Source organism: Uloborus diversus, chromosome 7 (assembly GCF_026930045.1).
Source record: "Uloborus diversus isolate 005 chromosome 7, Udiv.v.3.1, whole genome shotgun sequence".
NCBI classification, from domain to species: Eukaryota; Metazoa; Arthropoda; class Arachnida; order Araneae; family Uloboridae; genus Uloborus; species Uloborus diversus.
The window spans coordinates 28,084,924-28,107,953 of record NC_072737.1 but is presented as its reverse complement, the minus strand read 5'-3'; the positions used below and the strand labels follow the sequence as shown (position 1 = coordinate 28,107,953).

Genomic DNA, 23,030 nt, shown 5'->3' with positions numbered 1-23,030 from the left:
TTAAACAAGCTTTCGCCACAAAAAGGGTAAATAGTTGTCAGTTTAATATACTCGTTATAAGAGAAAGGATCGGAAAAAGTTAACGCCTGGCTTGGGGGAAAAAATTAATGATAATATGGTGGAGCGGCACATTTCTTTGAGAAGTGTGTTTACTATGAAAATAACCTTCCGTGGTTAGTAACTATTTTTAAGGTACACATGCACATAATACTGAAGTTCGCATAATGAAAAATGTAGCATTCGTGAAATGCCACGTTTGTTATTTCTATCCACAATCTGAAATCTTTTCACTCAGTAGATTTGTAAATAACATTCAAAAGCACAATGAAAAACACACATTTCTTTAATATACGTGGTTATTTACACTATTACTGTTCATTTATTTCTTATAAACATGGCGAATTTCACAAACTTAACCAAAAAAACTGACTCCAAACCCAATATATTTTTTAACACGGTAAATTCTAAGATTCAACCATTTCTAAAAATTAGCCTTCATAATTCAAATATCTAGATATGTTTATGTACGTAGTTTTAGGTGTGTGTGTCTGTGTGCGTGTGTATGTTAATTACACAACTACACAGTTTATGGAATCGGATATTTGCCAAACCTAACACACAGATCCTTTGATGCTCAGCAGTTCAAAGGAGGAGGGGGGGGGGGTACTTAAAAAAATCCCAAGATATCTTTAAGTTTTGGGTCATAAAATTGTTCTTTCCTAGACGCTAACTGTAAATTTTACTTTTTTTTTTTTTTAATTGAAGCTTGATTGTTGAACATGTTTCCTATGAACATATTGAATTCTAGCGATTCCCCCCAATTCTTAAAATCCTACTTCATAACTGAAATATTTCTCACTGTTGCCTCACGGCTGAACGTGATAAGATAAACTTCGAAAACGAGAGAAGTTAAATCAAAGTCTTGTAATAGCATTATGCATTATTAAATTGGACCAAGTCAAAGCGTAAATCAGTTGATTCTCAATCGGTCAATGCTAATGCCCCTCTAAGGCACATATTTAACCATGCAACCTTGGGCGTAGCCAATATTCCCGTTAGAGAGGGGCAAGCACAGGCACAAGATAGTGGTTTTTAGGTGCCCCCCCCCCCACCCCATGTACGGACCTCTGATATGTCTTGAATTATAGTCATCCTCAACCATTAAAGAAAAAAACAAATGCTACTTCTGATCAGATGAGGGCCGAAAAAGCGGTTATGAGGCTCTGCCCCGATAAATTTTCGAAATTGAAGTTCTAAAATTGTAATTTTAAGTTATCTTTGGTGACATTTGGAAAGAGCGTGGGAGCCAGACTCCCTTCTAGGGAGGGTCAGCTGCCCCTCCCTGCCTCCCTCTAGCTACTCCCATGCATGCAACCGCATCTTTTTAGTTTTGAAATAATTAATCCACTAAAAAATGTCTCTTTCCTCTTTCCATTTTAACCCATAAATATACTACTTAGAGGTAACTAGAACCTTAAGTTTTTCTGCGGAAACAAAAGTAAAAAGTGGGTCAGTTAAACTTAAAAGTTGCCGGAGTAGAGGAAAACTGTTATTACAAGACTACCGTGAGAAAGCTTTCAGAATCCAATTACGATAACACAAGTAGAAAAGTCATGTAGCCAATAGCAAGCAGAAATAAAATCTGGATATGCCTTTGAAAGGATTCTTTTAATTTCCCAAAGGCTTCAAAACAGATAAAAATAGAAAGCCAAACAAGGCAGAGTGATATTGAGCGAAATTCCAAATGCACTGGTGGGAGTTCAACTTTTCCATCGTCTGCGTACCACTTTGATGCCATTCACTCAGCAGTAATATCTGTAATTTATGCTGCTTTTCTTTGACAAAAGCGTTTTGTTCTGGCTTTCAGCCGCATAATTACGGTCGCGTAAAAATGTTTCTAAGTGCTAAGATTTATAGGGAAGCGGGGGAAAAAGTTTCAGCGTCGAAATCGGAGAAGAGAGGTTCACGAAACATTTTAGTGTTTGCATTTGAATAATTAGTTTTTCCGGGAGAAAACAAAATGAATGAAATTGTTTTGTTTGGAATCAATGAGCGGTTTTGTTTGCAGAATTTCCTAAATATCAATACATTCCACTTCCTTTAATTGTTTTACATATGGTTTTTCGTACGTATTTTGTTAGAAGTTTTCTTCAAAATCAAACAATAAGCAATATTTTAAAGCTAAATTCCGGAAAAACAAAGCAAAATTTATTTTTGATGTCAACTTAGTAATTTTAATGTTTCATAAATGTAAAGCATTTCCTAAAATATTACTGTTCTTTCATTTTTAAAATTAATGAGCTGCCTAACTTTTTTATTGAATTATTCCAAGATAATAGACAAAATGCAAATTTTTATTTCTAAAGAGGATGAATAGACGCTCAAGTGATTCGAGGCTTTGAAAATGGCCCTCTCATTCTAATGGGGCTGCGTTAGACGTCTTAACCTAAGGTGTCTACTAGGATGGTACTAGGTGTCAACCCAGTGCGATTCCCTGAAATGGCATCCTGACTCTCATGTGTCACCATTAATGCGCGGATGTCGGTGGCACGGATAAGTTTGAAGCCCACTTTCCACCAGATGGAGGAACGTGAACTCCCTTCGATGCGAAACTGCATTGGGATCTTAATTTGGCGGATGATCAAACAATTACCCAATTTACATGCCGCATAATCATATGACACGGGCGCTGACGATTTTCTGCATCTTGAAAAGTATTGAGAATGTCGTTTCAAGAGTATTTATGACAGGCAAAAATATTGTTAAATATCGAAAACTTAAAAGTTATGAAACTTCTTAATAATAATATTAGGCACTTCAAGATTGTTGACATTCATACGTGGGCCAATTCACTTTAAAATTGGTTGAAAACGGAAGAAGAGAGGATTTCCATAATGAAGCCTTTGAGAAACAAGTGTTTTCGAGGAGCTCCATTGTTTGTTAAGAATATGAAATTTTATCTCTGACAGAGGCGTAGCTAGACCCGACTTTCGGGGGGGGGTTTCTTCTTTTATATATATATATATATATATATATATATATATATATATATATATATATATATATATGTATATATGTGTGTGTGTGAGTTTGTGTGTAAATTTTTTTAGTATTAAAAAAAATAAGAGGGAGGTGAATCTTACATACTTTGGAATGGCGTGCCCCAATTCCGATACTTGTGTCAAACAAAACAAAAGCAAAGAATTTTTTATTTTTTTAATGTTATGGAAAATTCAACTTTTTTTCTTTTCCCTCCATTTAATTTAAAGTGAAATTTTCTAGCAACGTCTTGTCAAAACCAGTCTATCCAAATCAGGGGGAAATCAAACATCTGATGAGCGTGTTCCGTTCATTTCAGTGTGACTGCTTAATTTAGAGGCTAACACACATCTACAAAAGCTGGCATCCCTAAAAGCTAATAGATACTTCCATTTCCGCCTGTAAACTGGATGTTTGACTTTCAATCTCATCGGTGGTCAGACTATAAAGATATTATATTTATGAAAATATATCTATAAAGATATTTATTTTTAATTTTATTAGCTGCTTTAGAATTTACATAAATATCTATTTGAGAGAGCAACAGCAATTTTCGGGTATTATAAACAGTAGTCTTTTATTTTCTACTTTTTAATCCGAACCAAGCTAATAGAAATAATCTAGATTCATCTCGTTTTTAAACATTTTATTCATGTAATGCTATGCAGTTTTTCTTTTGAATTAAAATAAAATTACCTTCAGAAGGGTCCGATGAGACTAACGCTGCTTTGCAGACTGTACTTCGTTTTCTTCAGACGACGTTAACTTTCTCTTTTTAGAGCAATCCTTTTCGTCATTTTAATTTTGTTCTTTGAGTTGAAAAAAGCTTGTTATCGGTCTTGTTCGTTTCCTTATGCAGCAACTTTCACTTAGAATGTACTACTTTAAACAGACTGTACGTTTCCAAAAGAATACGCAGTAAATACTGGCTGAAGAATCAATGTGATTGCAATGGATACTCTGGTTAGCAAAGGTTGTTTTGACTATGACCTATGACACACACGAGACCACACCAACAAAAACCTCTATGGTCTCGAATTCCGGTTATGCTATCATTTTCGGATTCGAAGCCCAATGATCTTCAAAGCAGCAAACAAAAACATGTTCTTCAACTCAGAAACAGAGGAATTGTCTTCATGAGCTGAGGAGGCAGTAAATGCGTTCCACGAATAGGCTTTCCAGGAAGATTAACCAAAGGACAGACGTTTCGCGCACTTTCTTGGAAGAAGAGTTAAGGGGTGAAATTCACAGTTTTGGCATGTTAAGATGAACATTAAAGTTCATGGTTAAAGGTCATTCAAGTTAAAAGCCATTTCGCTTTGTTATCTGGATTAGTACTGTTCTTTGGTTGCTCTCTTTCTTAAAATTGTGATTCCTTAGAAAACCGAAATGATAGGAGTGAAAAGAAAGTATAAGTTTTTTTTTTCAAGTGATGAAAAACGGAAAATCGTAGACTACTGGCCAAGTTAGATTTGCTGCAATTGCTAACCTCAAGAGGATAAATAATGAATCCAAAAAAAAAAAAATCAGGGACCAAAAAGCAATAAAAGACTTTTCTTGAAAAAGATGTGCTTAAAGTTTCTTTTACTGTCAAAATGATTCCTTAAACTCACAATAAAGCACTTAATAATGTAATAATAGAATAAATACCTAACAAAACTAATAAAGGGGAATTTTAATCAAGAGCCCATATTGTCTTTAGCATCGATTTCAAATTTTCACCATCATCTTTCAAATTTCTATAAAAAGTTTCTTAAAGCCTCCATAATTCAAAACCTCTTTATCTCGATTTTTTTTAATGTGAAATTCGAAATATACAGATTCGACTGTATGCAATATTCCCACTGCGCGACTCATAAAATTAAACATATTTAACAATTTGCAGAATCTATGACAAAGAAAGGCTGCCTATACGTGGATTTAACAAACAATCTCATTTCTAAAGCGAAGTGTCAAATTTCACTCAAATTGGGGGGGGGGGGGGAGCGAAGTGAATTTTTGACCTTTGTTACACAGAAAAAAGTCGTAGTGATTTTTTTTCTTTTTCTTCTTTTTTTCTTTCTCTTCCCACTTTTTCTCTTTTTTTTTGAGACTAACGTTTCGGGGGGGGGGGGTTGTCCCCAACCCCCCCCCCCCTTAGCTACGCCCCTGATCTCTGAAACGGTATAAATATCTTGTTGCAGTTTGTTTCATTTAAAAAGTTTTTTTTCTGTTTTAAAGTATGTGCACCATTTTGAAAAATATGTTTACTTTTTCTTTCCGCAGTCTTTTTAAAAAAATTAAAATTAAAAAAAAAACATTTTTGGATTAATTATTTTTTTTAATGCCAATTTCAAATTTTTTTGAAATTCTTTTTCTATTGTTGATTATTATTACTGAACACTACATTCCCTGAAAAGGAGAGCTTTCACTTTTATGTTTCACATTTTTTATAGGCATTTGAAAAAATGAGAATTTTTCAGGAACTTTTTTTGTAAGGTTGACTTGCAAACTCTAAATTTTATTTAGCAGCAGGTGACCAGAAGACACTTGTAACTTAGTTATACAGTCACATTTTTATTTTTAGTGGCCACTGCATCCTGGATTTTTATTTTTATGAAACCGAAAAGGTAAGGCGCTAAACGAATCTTTTGGCACTACGCTGAAAGTTAGCATGCGGAGAAAGGTTTCACCTCGGCAAATCAGCTGAGGACTTCATTCTTGTTTTTATGAAGAATAAAATGATGAATCAACAACTGAAGATGAAAATGGGTACATAACAACTAAATTGAAAGTATCTTCTGGCTACCTACTGCTAAGTAATACAATTTCTGAAAATACAAAAAAATGTGTAAAATAAACAAAATAATAAAATAATTGATAAAAAATTTCAGAATTTATAACACAAATAAAAATTAATATTTTTAACTCAAAAAGTCTGTGAGGGGTTAAATAGTCTTCGTATTTTCTCATTTCTAGCAAAAAAAAAAAAAAAAAAAAAAATCATCATTCGTGAGATATGAAAGATTTTATCAAGTCTTGCGTTGTAGAGTTCTCAACATGAGTTTTAACAATTTTCCGATTAAATACTGGATATCTCTATAAATACTCATGCGAATTCGAAATAACCAACATATTTTCGCGATTTAAAACATTTGGCTTCAAATATTTGTCTTTAAAGAGTATCACATGTATGGCTTTCGTTGCTGGCTCCATTTTGAACAAATTACTGTGAAATGGCCATACTTTATTAAACAACTTTCAATAACATGTTATTGTTACCAACTAATAATAAACTGCCAACTTCATATATGATTCTCCTTTTCCGACCTCCGTGCCAAGTATAAAATCCCAAGAATCAATCATATATATGAGTCAAATCCTTTCGAATTACTTGAAACAAAATCCATTAGATAGTGACGGGAAATATGATTCTCGTTCAGTCTTCTCTGAAATTAAAGTCGTCTATCGATTTAAGCTTCGACGCAGAAACGGTCCCGCGTTCCGATGAATAACTCTGAAAATGGACAGTGAAAGGCTATTGCAGTTATCTGGGACGGTCTATGCTCTAAATTTCCTTTCATGATTCAAAAAGTTTTTGTATGCGTTTTTCTTTCTTTTTTCTCGCATGCTCAGGGAACGTTATTGACAAACTTTTTCACACCGTACCAAATGACACTACAAATGAATAGAGTGGAAAAGAAAAAAAAGATATGTGATATATAAGGCAGAAGGGGGAAATAGTTTAATTTTCTCCGACAATATTATAAAATGATATATGAGTATCTTTGGGGGGGGGGGGGGATCATCTTATATGTAATGACATCCGGTTTGCGAAGAAATGCCGTGTTAAAAATCGCTAGCTGGGGGCGGGGACTTAACGGTGTGATCTTCAAGTTCCACTATAAATTTGACTAAATGCCGCCTCACACTTTAGTCGTAAAGGGGGGGGGGGAGCTTCCTTATCGTCATCAAAATCCGATGTGTATATAAATATTGTCGACTGGGCAGTACCACAACTAGGTATCTACAAATTTGGAAAAAAAAATGAATATTTTCCCTTTATTGAAAATTTTATTAAGAAGAAGAAGAAAATACTTCTAATTAAATAAAATCTAGAAATGTGATGACAACTCAAAAACATTTAAATTAAGTTCTCACATTCCCCCAAAATCGAGTAAGATGAAGTGTGACAATTTGCGACAAAGGGTTTAGGAGGTCAAAATATTTGAAAAAAGTGTGACTTCATTATGGACAGCCCCCCCCCCCCCAAGACTAAAGTTAGCCTGATGAAGAAATAGAAGAATTCGTTCACACAGTATCTAGTAAATAAAATTTGGCGGACTAACAGTTTTGTAGCCGCGTCGCAATACATTTTTTTTTGGGGGGGGGGGCGGACCCTTTGTGTATAACAGAACTACGTAGAACGTTTATTACTTGCATTGTTGCATCCCTTTGGGTCCCCTATGGTCATGACAGTTCATGACCCTCGCAATTGGGATATTTACAACATGGTAAATCTGCCACTGATTCAATTTATAAAACTATTTACTTTTACCATTTAATTCTAGTCTTGATCTTAAACTATTGAAGAAGTTAGAACTTTTTCTGCCTCTTCTATTATTTCATATCTAGTGGTACCCGCACGGCTTTGCCCGTTTTAGAAAATTAAAAGGTCATTTGGTTCGCCTGTATATTTACAAATAATGGATAATGAATTTCTCGCCAATTTGCTATATTCATTTGCGTGCCCATGTTACGGTTCCACGCTATGATAATTTCGTAATTTACTCGTAATTTGCTTTAAAAATTGTGATAATTTGCTTGGTAAAATTTTCTTAAAATTGGAATAGAAAAAGAACAAAATCTTAAATTAGAAGGTCTTTTGGTTCGCCTGTATATTTACAAATATGGGTGAATTATGTATGGTGAATTATCTCGCCAATTGGCTTGTACCCATGTTACGGTTCCACGTTATGATAATTTCGTATCTCGCCAATTGACTTGTGCCCATGTTACGGTTCCACGTTATGATAATTTCGTAATTTACTCGTCCGTCTTATGATAATTTTGTTCTTAAAATTGGAATAGAAAAAGAACCACATCGAATTTTCGAAAAATCGCTTTGAGGTGCACACCTTCATGCTACAAACTAATTCTGTGCTAAATTTCATGAAAATCGGCCGAACGGTCTATGCGCTATGCGCGTCACAGAGATCCGGACAGAGAAACTTTCAGCTTTATTATTAGTAAATATTTACTTCTGATGTAGGTTTCTCAGTATTTGGTAAAATTATGGAACAAAACTGTTTAATGTTAAGTAAATAAGACATACCTTGGAGATAATGCGTGGAAAAACGACAAAAAAACTAATTTTTGTTTTATTGCTCAATGATCCGGGCTATGATCATACATCGCTCTATTTTTCTATTCTAACAGCTGTACTTTAAACTTGTGATAGGTTTTGGTAACATTCATAAAAGTTTGACGAATGCGTTAAAGATGTTTTAGATTAGATAGCATTTGAATGTTATACTTATTTTCGCATTACATCTAAAAAAGATGCAGACAATGATGGGTTAAAGAAACATTTTTTTTTAGATTCAAAAGTACTACTTAAAGGGATGGAGTTTTGATGTTGCTGCTCCGTTAGCCTATTTATTGCTAATAATCCTTCCTGTACAGTCTATATTTTCAGCCCTTAAAAGCTTTGCCACACAGCTAGTAAAAATTTACGACACGTCTTATGCTGTCATCAGCTAAAGAGTTATATTTGTTGATAACTGCGTTGCTTTGAAGCCTTAATCTTGTTTTATTGATCACTGCTACTGGAATTATCTTCTAAGGAAGAGGTTTATGATCCGAATCGAATGATGGTGGGAACTGTTTCGGCTCTTCCATTTATTCTGTATCAAATATGAGTTTCGCTGTCTGTTGATAGAAAGAAAATTTAGCCATTTTTATGAATATGTATGCATAATATGTCAAAAATATTTACGATTCATTATGGTTGGGTTACGAGCCCTGATAAATGAATGACTGTGGTTATTTCCTTTAGTCGTTCGTTCTCTTCTATAATTTTGCACTGCGCGCAAAAAAAATAAAAAAATAAAATAAAATACGTCTGACACCATTATTGCTCATACGTTTGGAAAATGACTCCCTGAATCCAAATATTTTTACCATTTTCCCCCCATCACCCTTCGCGTTTTGAAATTGGCTCCCCCTACCCTCCTTTTTTTTTTTTTTTTTTTTTCTCAGTTTTCGACAGTTTTATAGTCATTATTTGGATTTGGAGGGGAAAGAGAATTATATAGTTTCCCTTAACATTCTTCTGAGGGACTAGAGAGAGGAAAAAATCTAAAAAAGATACTGTTACGGATCCGGTGCGACTTCCCACTTTCTTGTAATGACGACAAAGTTCTTGAGAAAACAGGAGATTTATTTACACTATGTACAGGAAAGATCGTTAACAACTGCTAAATTAATCATCAGCAATTAAGCAAATATCAATCAACACCGTAAACTCAACGGTTACACACGTATTTACATCCAAATACGCAAAACAACATGGGGAAATGCCTCGCAATAAACAGAGCTAATACACTCTCAGTACAACTTCTCAATCGAGGCTGACTTTTTATCATGCGGCACGGCTATTTATAGACATCGAAAGAGACCTCTCAAAAATTCCACAAGATTCCCGAAGTTTCCTTCTATTTTCTTTTTATTCATTCATAAACCTTATCAATGAAAAATAGGGGGACCGTATACTTCAGTCGAATGTACGGGGGCTGTATATTCATTACAAGAAACTACAGGTTACGTTACTATAATAATTTTAAATGAAAGATAATTTAATAAACGCCAAATTTAGCTAGATTACGACAAATTAATCACAAAAATAATTACTATTTACAGAATTTGTAACAATACATTTGTTGCGAGCAGGGACACTTCGGGAGGTTTCATATTAATATAATAGATGTGAAAAATGAATTAGAGTTAATTCAAACTTCTCAATCCCGCAGTGTTGTGGGATCCCGCGGAATTAGTAAATGAAGACTGAAATTGGAAAACGCGTAAGTGCCAAAGACTTTATTTTTGTTTGGTTTTTTTTCGTCAAAATGAAGTAAATGCCAAGCATTTCACTGTGGTAAACGATTTATGTGCCTATCCCCCCTAAAAGTAGTTGTGTTAAAAATGGAAAATGCAGTAAGTGCTACAATCAGCCTGTAATTTTATTTTTGATGCCCTGTAAAATTTGTTATTTGGCATTTACTGCGTTTTCCATTTTTAGTCTTCACATGTCAAGTCTAAATCAAATCTTCCAGTCTTGCTCACTCGAAGGCACTATTAGTATAATAGAAAATCGCCCGTTAAGGTATCACGTGTGAAAAATTACTACTACATTTGAACGAATCAATTGCCTGTTTGGTGATATCTTGATAGTTGAAATTGTAACCCTAAATCCAGTGGACTAACCCTAAACTCCAGTAGATAGCGTTCATTGTTGACCATTTTTTCGAAAAAAGAAAATATCTTATGACTGTGCACCAGATAATGCATTTTTTTATTTCTGAATCATATAACTGTAAAAGTAGCTAACAAGAAAAATGAGTAAAACAGCTAAACTTCATTAACGTTAGATTTAAGTCTACATATTGTAATAATAATGTAAGAAAAGAAAAAGTGAGAGAGAGAGATTTGAGGATGCATTTACTATTTTGAAGACTTTAATTTGTGCCGGTTGAAAATATCGGATATATATCAAAATATCGGATATTTTCGGAAATATCATATTTTTGGACCCTGATCCCTATTAGTTCGGATTTTCGACTTTCTATTGTACATCACTATGAATGCGAGTTTCATTCCATTTCTAATAGAGTTTTTTCCCCCCAGGAAAATGAAAATCTGCACTTCTCATCGATTACAACTCCTTTACTTTGTTTTGTGATTTGAAATCAGCATGAAGTTGAAAGAAAAATACTGAGCATTTTAATTCCTTCAGAAGGCTTTGCTAGCAATCTGGTAAGTGATTTATTTCTTGCTCTTACACTGTTAAAAAAATTTCGGAAAAGTTACGGTAAAAGTTACTTTCATCCATGTTGCTAGTAACTTTTACCGTAAAATCAAATAATACTGTAAATTTTACGGTAAAGAAATAACAAAAAATTTGAACCGTGAATTTTACAGTACTTTTCACCGTTAAATTCTATTTTGCTGTAAAATTGTACAATAAAATTTTTTTTAAAAAATGTACTGTACATTTTACAGCAACATTAATGAATTACAGAATATTCTACCTCAAATTCTATGCTAAAATCTACAGTGTTTGTGACAGTTACAGCAACCTCTCGTACGTTGGTTTCTATTGCAAAATATATGGTACTTATTACTGAAGATTTTACAGTAACATTAGCTGACTTACAGTAGACTTTACTGTAAATTCTAAAGCAAAATATGCAGCAGTAGATTTTACTGCAGATTCTGAAGTAAAATATACAGCATTATTGCAGTTTTTTTCTCTAATTTATTGAGTTCTTCTAGAAAATATGACATTATATGAAACTTACAGAAACAACTTATAGAAGACTCTCGGACAACTCAGTTTAGAATGTTTACTTTTAATATTCTCAATTGGGATTTAAATGCATGTTTTTGCTTGCTGAAGGACGATAAAATCCGTGTGAAAAACACATTTCAAAAACAATGGGGTCGTTTCCAAAATTTTAAAAGTATTTTTTTCTGAAAGAGCATGATTAAAAACATAGGATCTGACCATTTTTTAAATAATTTAAGTTTCGTATTTAAAAAAAATTACTTAAATCGGTGTGCTTTCATTGTTTACACTTCTGTCGTGTGACATCACAAATGATGAAATGCCATTCAATGTTGCCATTTACAGAACAAAATATTTAATTCGCATCTTAACTCACGTGTATTGGCAACGATATGGTTGAGCAAGCGTAGAGCGAAATTTTAATTCGCTGCTTGATTATCATAACGTGGAAACGTAGTAGAAAGATGCGGCAAAGTGCATCATTTGTGACGTCATCAAGACCATGCCTTGTTTGAAAAATCGGACATGTTAAAAAATTACTTTAATTTTTCCAACAGTTTTTTTTTATTATTATTTTCTGGGTCCATGTTATTTTTTTGCTCATTCTATCCATTTCAATGACTAAAAATAGTACTTTTGACTGAAGGAAACTACCCCATCTCGTTTCAGCTTCACCTTGACGATTTCTAGCGCAAAGTCTCAAAAACTAAGTCGATCTAATTTCCAAACTGTCGGAAATTTAATTATTCATTAACAACTCTATAAATTGCCTCTCTGTATTTCTACTCGAGCTAAAAATGCAGAAATTGTATGCCTCCCAAACGACATTCAATTGCTAAAACGCATAAAATATTAATACAAGTCGCTCCTAACCTCATTTTTAAAACTATATAAGTATAACTGCTAGCGTTCAAAAAAATTATAATTCCCTTTCCTCAAGTCTAAGAATGGCTATTAAGAAATGAATAAGTAAAATCCTAATCACAAGCCTCGAAGAACAAAAAGCTACAATTTTAGTGGTCACTGAGTAGCCTCATTTACTGCGAACCTAGTACTCTAGCACTGTTCTACTACCCGAAGAAGCGAATTCCTCTGCACGTGAAGGGGGAGAAAATGTGTCACTGTAGTGTACGACAGCACGCGACCGAAGGAGCAAACGAAAAGTGGTAGGGGCACGCGACGTTTTACGAGTCTCATGCTATTTCCTCATTCGTGATGATGAAATTTTAATTTTTTCCGCCAAATTCCCGATCGAACATTCTATATGTTGCCCGACTGTAGTGGCGAAAGCCATCTGCTAAAGAACTTAGTTGACCTTTCGAAAATATCCGATATTTTGATACATATATTCGATATTTTGATATATATCGGATATTTTCAACCATCACAAACGAGTCTTAAAAATAGTAAATTCATCCTTAAATCACTTTTTACTTTCGAAGATTATTATTACAATAAGTAGACTTAAAATAAGGTTTCTTTCATTACTTATATTTAATATTTCATTTTACACTTTTATCAATTTTAATAGAGTTAATTTAGCAATTTAACTGTTTTACTCATTTTCTTCTGTTAGCTACTTTAAACAGTTATGATTCAGAAACAAAAAATATGCATTAGTCGGTGATAGTCATTAGACATTTTCCTTTTTTCTGACGTTTAATATTTAATTAGGCACTTTTTATATGAATTAAAATTGTTACATTGCTAATAATTTAATGAATATAAAATCAAAAGAAATATTATATTACTTTGTAGTATTAATGATATATTAATAAATCATAAAAGTATGATACATAACTTTTTAGTTATTTTTAATAGTGAACAATTAATATAATTTTTACATTGAAAATACCGTAGTTGAAAAAATGAATATCGAAAATATCAAAATATCATGATATTTTCAAAATAAATATCAGACATATATCGTGAAATATATCATGATATATATCGAATGATATATATCGGCAATGTGATCATGATATATATCGAATGATATATATCGGCGAGCCCTGGTTGACCTTATGATACTTTATAAAAAAAAAATCCCTGTTAATCTTCGGTAATGGTTTAGATTAAAGTCTATTTGGAGAAGTCTCGTTAGGGCCAAATCCTAACCAGGAAACCACACGTTAATGTAATTGTAGGATTTGCAGCAACAAAGAGTTAACTTCATGTTTTGATGGTTGCGAAATCTTCTGGATTTAACTCAATGTTGCCTCAAACGAATGAAGCAGCTAATTCATTCTAGCGGATAACTTGAGAACTATCGTTCTATCAACTGGAGATAACTCTTTGTTGAACCAAACGAACTTGAGAACTATCAACCGGACATAACTCCTTGTTGAACTAAACGAGCAAAAAATGGAGTAAACTCTTTGTTGCTGCAAACCCTTCAATTGCGAAAAAAATTTTGAAGCAGTTTAAAGAGCACACACACCAGCGATTGCCACAAAGTACAGTTGAACCTCATTTATACAGCCCCCGTTTATCCGGATTATTCGGATCCAATTTGCAGAATTAAAAAAAATATTTACTTTCATAACAATTTTTTAAATTATGGCAGCAAAAACGGGAATATAAATGGGCCGAATGTTCGGGTTTTGTTTTGATTAAACGTACAATTCGTGCATCGAACGTAAAGGGTGTTTTTTTTTAGAGGTATAAAACTTTAAGTCGGGAACACTGTTTGATCTGTGGGCCATTTTGATAGTTGTCACTTGTTTTGTGTTTAGTTTTGTTCGCCATTTCATCATGAATCGACAACAGGACGGTGCAATACGCCACACAGCGCGTGTCACAATTGATTTATTGAAAGAAACTTTCGGTGAACGAATAATTTCGCTTAATGGAGACATGAATTGGCCTGCAAGATCTTGCGATTTAACTACGGTGGACTATTTTTTGGGGGACTGTGTGAAGTCTCAGGTCTACATTGATAAGCCACAGACGTTTGACGCCTTGGACGAAAACATTCGCCACCTATCACTCACATACGGCCCCGATTGCTGCAAAAAGTGATAGAAAATTGAACTCCCAATTAGACTTTCTCCAAGCCAGCCGAAGTGGCCATATACCAGAAATCACATTTAAATAAAAATGGCAAAGAATCATCTTTCGAATAAAACCAAACTCATGGCGATTTACACCATTTAACGGTGTTTTATTTAAACCTAAAGTTCTATACCTCTAAAAAAACACCCTTTACAATAAAGTATAGCATTAATTTAACAAACAACATTCCGACTTTGGAAAAACCGACATCACTGCAGCTGAACTGCAAATGATGTATTAGCGAGGAACGATGCTACATAATTTTGTTACAAAGCATTGTGTTTTGCTGTAATTAAGATAAGATTGCTTATTGAAGAATGTGCTTTGTTTATTTGCCATATTATCTGGGTTTGCGTTTATTCGGATTACTTTTGGTCCCAGTTACTTCTGATGAACGAGGTTGTACTGTAACAATAGCAAACAATGTAATATCAAGCATAAATATACAAACCGATTGCAGACACGTGTTTCAGGGTTTCAAAGAACCACCTTTTCAATCAATTGGGAATATGCCTAAGTCAGGCGCAGGAAGAACATGAGCATGGCATGAGACAAAACGTGCGGGTGAAGTGAGAGTTGAGAATTAAAAAAATATATAAAAAAGAGTTATTAGTGTCGTGTGTTTTTATGACACGCAATTTTTTATTTATACCTCTTAATCTAATAAATATTTTATTGCTTATAAATGTATTTTCTGCTCAAAATTCTCAAATTAGCTCAGTAATAACTTCAATAACGATAAAAATATTTGGAGTTTCAGATTAAACTTGACAATAATTTTACCAGTGCTAAATAAATGTAGCTAAGCGAAAAAAAAAAAAATAATAGCGCAGCTTAAATGTCACAAAAGCTTTCCACTTTCTGCGGAACCTGCAAACACTTAACTGAACTGCAATCTGTTATTAACATTTTTGTTCCTACCCAGACTTCGTTGGAACTGTTGTTTGTGAAACTCTGACGATTCGATGAAGTATTGGTAATCCCTTATTCTCTCTCTGGAAAGTGACTGATTTTTCAAACTCTCTCTGCGAAATGTTACACCATTTGCTCATAATAGCTTTTCATTCTGACTACTTTTTTTTTTTTTTTTGAAGAACTCAGGGATGCAGTTTCCGAAATACTGGGGATACTCCAGAGCGTGGCTGGACGTTGTTTACGAAAGAGTTTTCCAGCAAGGGTCTGGTTGTTGATTGTTGCTTTGAGTAGTTAAAAAGGAGTATCTGTAGATACAATGTAATTTTAATGTGTTAAAGTGTAAGAAAAAGGAAATTCAGCATTCATTTGAATTTTAACGTTTTGAATACAATTGTTTTTTTCGCAATCATGAATTACGATAGGACCTTTCTAGTTGGGTTTCTTCTTTCTATGAATGGAATCGAAATGGCCGAAAGAAAATTGCACCAGTCATATTATGAATTGGTGATTTTCTAGATTAATTAAAACGAGACATATCCATAAAAATATATGCTGATTAGGATACGATAATAAGGATAAAGATTTTATGGCCGATAACCACCAGTACACTTATCATAAAGATTATTTACAGCGTATAACATAATGTATTTTTATTTCTTATGATGGGAATAGGGAAGTTGCAACCTATTAAATGTACATATTTTGGCTATTGAATATTGTTAATTGACCCTCAAAACTAAAAAATTCACCATCGCCGAATTTTAAAATACCGTGATTGATTTTTAATGAATTTTTAAAAATCCACGCGCAAAAGTGCGCTTTTCTGAAACGTCACGAGCTTACGTCACAAAGCACTAATGGGCAGCCTTCCGCCGAAGATCCCTTGTTTTCGCTGTGGACATTTTGAGCGCGCTGATATTTTTATTTTTTAGAAATTCAATAATCCTTTTGAACACACTATGGAGGCTGGATTCGTTAAAGCACAATCTAATTATCTTTCTCAAGTAACATCAATGATGGTATTCGAATATTTCCGAGAGAATGACAGGTTGAATGTTCCAGAAAAGCGAGGAGGTAAGCCTTACATTTCGTCTTCGAAGCCAACTGCACGTCCTTCGGCTTCTCCCACGGCGGAAGAGCGCATGACGTCACTTCCTGTGCCATTTGACGTCACAAGCGCCTGAACTTTAAAAATTAATTTAAAAAAAAATACATATCGTATCGCAATTTTTTCAGCAAATACCCCAAAAAATATTATCAACTATGTTAAAATACTTATTTTTCTTACAACATAATCAAATTTCAATTTACCGATTCAGGCAACATTAAAATTAAAAAATCTATTACTAACAAATCGCTTTTGAAAGGTTCGTCTGAACAACAACTACAAAAATAAATAATTAAATAAAGTAACTACAACTATCTTGCTGCATTGTTTAATTATAGTCTGCCAAGTTTATTACAAAAAATAATTTTGAGCAAGAATGGCTAAGAAATCAGTTTTGGTCATATGAACCCACAACCAGGGTGGGCACAGAAATTTTGGGGCCCGTCACAAATGACTTTTACGGGTCCCCTCTATATTGCTTACCCCTACGTCCCTACATATACACTGGTGTGCAAAAATTAAGGACAAGACGGTTTTTTCAATATAACTTTGTACAAAAGCTTTCCAAATCAACACATTTAATACCGTAAGATCCCCAATACGTAAGGACATGTGTAATGTAAACCACACTTACTAAAAGAGAAATCAGAGGGATAAAAAGAAGCTTTATTGAAAAAGTAGCATGGAGCGCAATGCGACTGAAGGCCGAAACATCCATGTGACGGGTGTCCAGCAAAAAAACATCCGGTCTTTAGTAGGGGATATGATCTCCCCCGACTGCTAGGCAGGTTTCACAGCGTCTGCCCATGCTGAGAATGAGGGTGTCAATGAGTTGTTGAGGCATTGCTGCCCATTCGTCTTGCAGCGCCAATCGAAGCTCCCGAATCGTTACTGGTGGTAAGGTACGAGCTGCCAAGCGTCTGCCTAGAAAATCCCATACATGCTCGATGGGATTGAGTTCCGGAGATCGTACCGGCCAATCCATACGTTCAATATCCTCACTCTCTAAGAGCTGTTCGGCAGCTACTGTGCGATGACATGGTGCATTGTCGTCTATGAAAAGGAACTGCGGACCCATAGCGCCTCTAAAAAGACGCACATATGGAAGAAGAATCTCGTTACAATAACGGGTCACGTTGACTGAACCTGCGTCGAAGATGTGAAGGTCTGTACGACTACCAAGCATGATGCTTCCCCAAACGAGAACACCGCGACCTCCATACCTGTCCCTTTCAATGATGTTCGAGGGATGATTGCGGCTTCCCCGCTCTCTCCAGATGAGTATGCGATGAGAATCGCTACTCAGACTGAATCTGCTCTCATCTGTAAAGAGTACTCGTCCCTATTCAGTGTCTCTCCAATTCCGGTGTTCCCGGCACCACAGAGAACGCCTTCTCCGATGGGCAGGCGTTAGAGGTACACACCGTATAGGGCGTCGTGCAAACAGACCACCACCGTGCAGTCTTCTGGCCACGGTAAAACGCGATATTGGTCGTCCAGTCGCCTGTGTCGTGTGTCTAGCAAATTTTCCCGCTGTCTGCCGCCTGTTTCTTCTGGCCTGTAAGACAATATACCGGTCATCTGCGGGTGTGGTTCCTCGTGGACGACCACTACTGAACCCCCGGATAGCTGTTCCTGTAGTTTGAAATTGTCTCCAAAGTCGTGAAACGATGCTGTGAGCAATTCCGAACTCTGCAGCCACACTTGTCACACTGCGACCTTCCTCCAACTTCCCAATGATTCGACCTCGGGTAAAAGCATCCAGATGTCGTCTAACAGATTGATTATTCGCCATTTCTCGCTGAGGCAGCAACTCGTTGTGATTTTAACTGCGATACGGCGTGCAATCTCTTTGCCAGAAATACTGATCTTACACCGACAACATGCTTTATACTACTCAGACACTCCCCCATTACGTCTGCCTGCATATCTGCGCATGTGCTACCGTACATCACCTTACTTCATCTCCTGATTGGTCTTTCTGTCCGCTCTGCCTCTTCGTTCAGCTGATATGCTAATTTTTCGACTTCGTCCTGAATTTTTGCACACCAGTGTATTTCACCCCTCATTTCAACAAATATCGGGCCCGGGCCGACAAGTGTCCCTTCTCCCACCCCCTCTTCCTGGCCATGCCCCTGCACACAACTGAAATACTTAATTTTAACTGAATAGTTATGAGCACATTAGCTTGAAAGGATGCTAGTTATGTTAATTAATGGCAAAAATAAATACCAATATGAAAGAAAAAATGGGAAGGAATTAGTATATCCCAATAAAACAGCTATCTGATGAGAAACAGCAATATCATGTGCTTAAGAAAAACCCTTCAAAAACTTAAATGCAAAAATGATTGAATTTTTTCCTTTTCGAAATTTTTGCATATTTTCCCCTTTGCGGGATTGTTCTTAAAAGATGTTATTTAAGAATCCACTGGTTTTCCTGGAATATCGATTACAAACATGGTATTGACAGTACCAGAGCTGCTGATTACTGGTTGGATGCCCAATGCCCATAACTAGTCATTTACTCTAGAACGTAGATAACGAACTAAAATTGCTTCTTGATTATCTCAAAAAAAAAAAAAAAAAAAAACATCACTATTGAGCTAATAACAAGAGTTTAAATAGACCATCCGGTAAATCCTAACTTTTAAGAATCCGAACAGAGTTCAGCCCCAATTAGTCCGGAATTCTGAGGTTCCGCTTGTAGTTGGATGCCTCAGTTGCCCAATCGATTAACCGTACTTTAAAAGAAAAAAATCTTAATTTCTGCTTTAATAGTGCTTAATTAATGCTTAGCATGTGAATTTATATTAAAATTTTGGTTCAGTACATTTCTGACCATGTGATGAGTGATGACAAAAAATGTAACACGAGTTCCTTTTTACTCATACGGATAACACAATCTTCTTCATCACTTTCTCTACTTTTTGTTTTATGGAGTTAATCGATTGGGCAAATGAAGCATCCAGTTTCAGTTTATTTACTTAATACATAAGTTTTTGTTTAAATTTGATTTTTTTTTCTTGTAATTCAGATCATTTTTGAACATAGCCGCTCATATGTGTAATTTTAGAGTGCGCCTAAGAAATTGTATATGTTTCAATGCTTTACTTTAAAGAAAAAAAAAGAACTTTCTCTTCTGTTTACGAAGTAACAAAAGAAAGATTTATGCTGATTTTCTGTTCTAAACTTTAGACGGACTTATATAGCCCGGTCAATTTAGACATAAAAATAGTGATCAAATAACAAAAATTCCGGGAAAGCTAAATTTTTGTAGAGACCTTGGATTTAACATTACAAATAAAGTGCCAAAAGTCCCCGTCGATCCCATGTGCGCTAAAAAAGTTATTCGGGGTCAAAGGTCAAAATTTTACCGTTTTTGAGAAAAATCCAAAAACCTAAGTTTTAATCGAAAAGTACCTCAGACCAAAGTTGTAGATCTCAAAATTCTCTATAAAAATGGTCCTTATGATTTTTATCTCCAAAACCAAACCATTTCCCAGATATTGCGTACTCTCAAAAGACAGCCAGTCACTTACAGAATTCCCTCTACTCGCATGGCCTTGAATAACATCTGGCTATTCTAATCCGCGTGGCATCGTTCACGTACTCGGAGATGCCCAACCCACTAAGGGCATGGGCGCAGCCCTCAATATCGTGGACCCCCCCCCCCCTCAAAAACAAGAGTCTTCTCCAAAAATTGAGAAAAATACCCCTCTAAACACCCCCCCCCCCTTAAATGTTTTTTGAGCTCTCAAACTGTAACCACATTTCATACAATAAAACATAGTTTGCCTGGCGAGTCGCATTATTATCTGATATTCCTTTTTTAAGAAGATGATCCGAGTTTACCTACTTCTGCTTATCAAAGAACTCAAATTAAAATCTGGAATTGTAAATTTTCGCTGTACAATCGAATTCTTCAAACTTGTCATCGTATTATGTTTGGATCATCAGCTCTTGTTCTGCAAACTGGTTACTTTGAGAATCTAAAAAATATAACACTATGTATTGCGGGATGACCATCAGAGAACTTGTTTCGAGACGGATTACGACGACCAATTCGAAGATGGACAAAGAACATTTACAATTCCAGATTTCATTTTTGAAGCTGAGAAAATACTATGAGCTCATTGATAAGCACAACTGGTAAAACTCGGCAGCTCCCTCTTTCAAAAAGGGGACTTTCGATAAAACTTTGAAAGAAATTGCTTGATAGCGAACCTACTGAGTAGTATGGCTTTCAAAACCTCACATGTCATACTAAAGCAGCGAGACGATAGGTAAAATAACAGAAAGAAGTGTCAGGTACAGTTTGTTGTCTAACCAAAAGGGATGGATTTATTCAATTCAGATTAGAATCTAGAAATATTAAGCCACAATACCATCAAGCCACAATTTCAATCATGACCGAAAACTATGAGAAGCAAAATAGTTCAACTCGCACGCCAAACTTATGTTTTATTGTAATCAATGTGATTACAGTTTGAGGGCTCAAAACCCATTAAAGTTTCTTTAGCTACGTCTTTTGTTTTAAAGGGTGACTGATGTGGGCTGTTGCAAGCAACATTAATATTTTAAAATTTTTATACTTAACCTTTGTTCTCTATCATAGGTAAATTTGACATTTTGAGCCAAAGTTATAGGCTAAGTGAAGAATTAACATTTTTTTTACTAGATAAGAAATGCTTCTATTGCTCTTTTTTTCCGTATCTATGTAAGAATTAATTAATACGAAAGCAAACTTTTACAAATCATAACTTCTAATGTTTTTTCTCTAGGTACGGAGCAACACTGTGTTAATCAATTCTGACACTATATTGGTCAAATTCAAGATTCAACGCATGTGTGGAACTTTAAAATAGTTTATTATTAAAATGATCTAATGCAATGTGTAATCTACACAAAAAGCCTGCTCTTAAGAGCGATAACATCAAATTTATCAAATTTTGATACTTGATGAAATTATTGTAACTTTTTCCAGTTTTTATGCATTTATGATCAACTTCAAGACGGAGCGACACCTCAAGATATTTTTTGCGGTCGAAATCCTTTTGCATAACCAAATATCTTTACAAAAGGCAACTTTTCCGGGTTATTACTTAGCGTTTATCAGATTTTGATTTTTTTCAATCCACCCTAATGAAGATATCCAGTACTTCAAAAGTAAGTCCACCTCGTACTAGAGTGGTATTAAGTGAAAATGTATCCAGCTTTTGTTGTAAAAAACACTGCTTATTGGTTATGGTGAGGAAGCGGATGAAGAGGCTAAAAAGAACAAAACGCAGAATTATCGCAGAAAATTCTTAAATTTTCTACACTTGCATTCAAAGAATCCCTTTTACAATTAGCTAAAGATCGTTCGGAGGTGTACCAAGAGCTGCCCTTGCACGTTTTAATGTTGAGTATGATTTAGTCGCTGCTTTATGAATATTTCTGCGATAATTCTGCGCTTTCTTCTTCTCAGCCTCTTCATCCGTTTCACAGCCACAAAATAAGCAGTGTTTTTGAAAACAAAAGCTGGATTCAAATTCACTTAATCGCGCTACAGTACGAGCAGGACTTACTTTTGAAGTATTTGGCCTTGGAATTAAATCCTCACGTTGCTGCAGAGATTGAACTTTTCCGGGTGTATGATTTTCTGCAATCCACGCGAATTGTTACGGACTTTTGACTTCTTAAATAATCAGCATTCTTATAACTTCTCCCGACACTTGCATCGATTAAAGTTGGCATTCCACGACTGCCCAGCACAACAGTTTCACCTTCAGTCAAAAATTTGTTGCCAATAAAGCAAAATTGTGACATTTTTCTTAAATATTGATCAGCACAAAAAATAGACGCTTGTAATAAATACGTTTATTCACTCGAATTGCACGTTTAACTCTAAAAGAAGCATGTACGTCAGCCCACCTAGAAGGGGTCATGGCCCAGACTGCGCCATCGAAATTTTTAGGGGGATTGTTTTGAGGGGTATTTTTCTCAGTTTTTCGAGGGTTGCTCTTGCTTTTGAGGGGGGCTCCACGATATTGAGGGGTGCGCCCATGCCCTTAGTGGGTTGGGCACCTCCGGGTACGTGAACGATGCCACACGGATTAGAATAGCCAGATGTTATTCAAGGGTCATGCGAGTAGAGGGGATTCTGTAAGTGGCTGGCTGTCTTTTGAGAGTACGCAATATCTGGGAAATGGTTTGGTTTTGGAGATAAAAATCATAAGGACCATTTTTATAGAGAATTTTGAGATCTACAACTTTGGTCTGAGGTACTTTTCGATAAAATTTCAAGTTTTTGAGAAAAATCCAAAACACCTAAAATTTTGACCTTTGACCCCGAATAACTTTTTTAGCGCACATGGGATCGACGGGG

At 35.2% G+C, this 23,030-nt stretch overlaps 1 protein-coding gene across 1 annotated transcript in view; it reads left to right on the top strand.

The window, feature by feature from the left end:
- The window catches only part of LOC129225980 (uncharacterized), an 81,137-nt gene that overhangs the window by 46,654 nt on the left and 11,453 nt on the right, over positions 1-23,030 (top strand). The window contains exon 2 of the mRNA XM_054860551.1: positions 10,924-11,052. The gene's annotated coding sequence lies outside the window, so the exon portion shown is untranslated. The remainder of the gene's footprint in view (positions 1-10,923; positions 11,053-23,030) is intronic.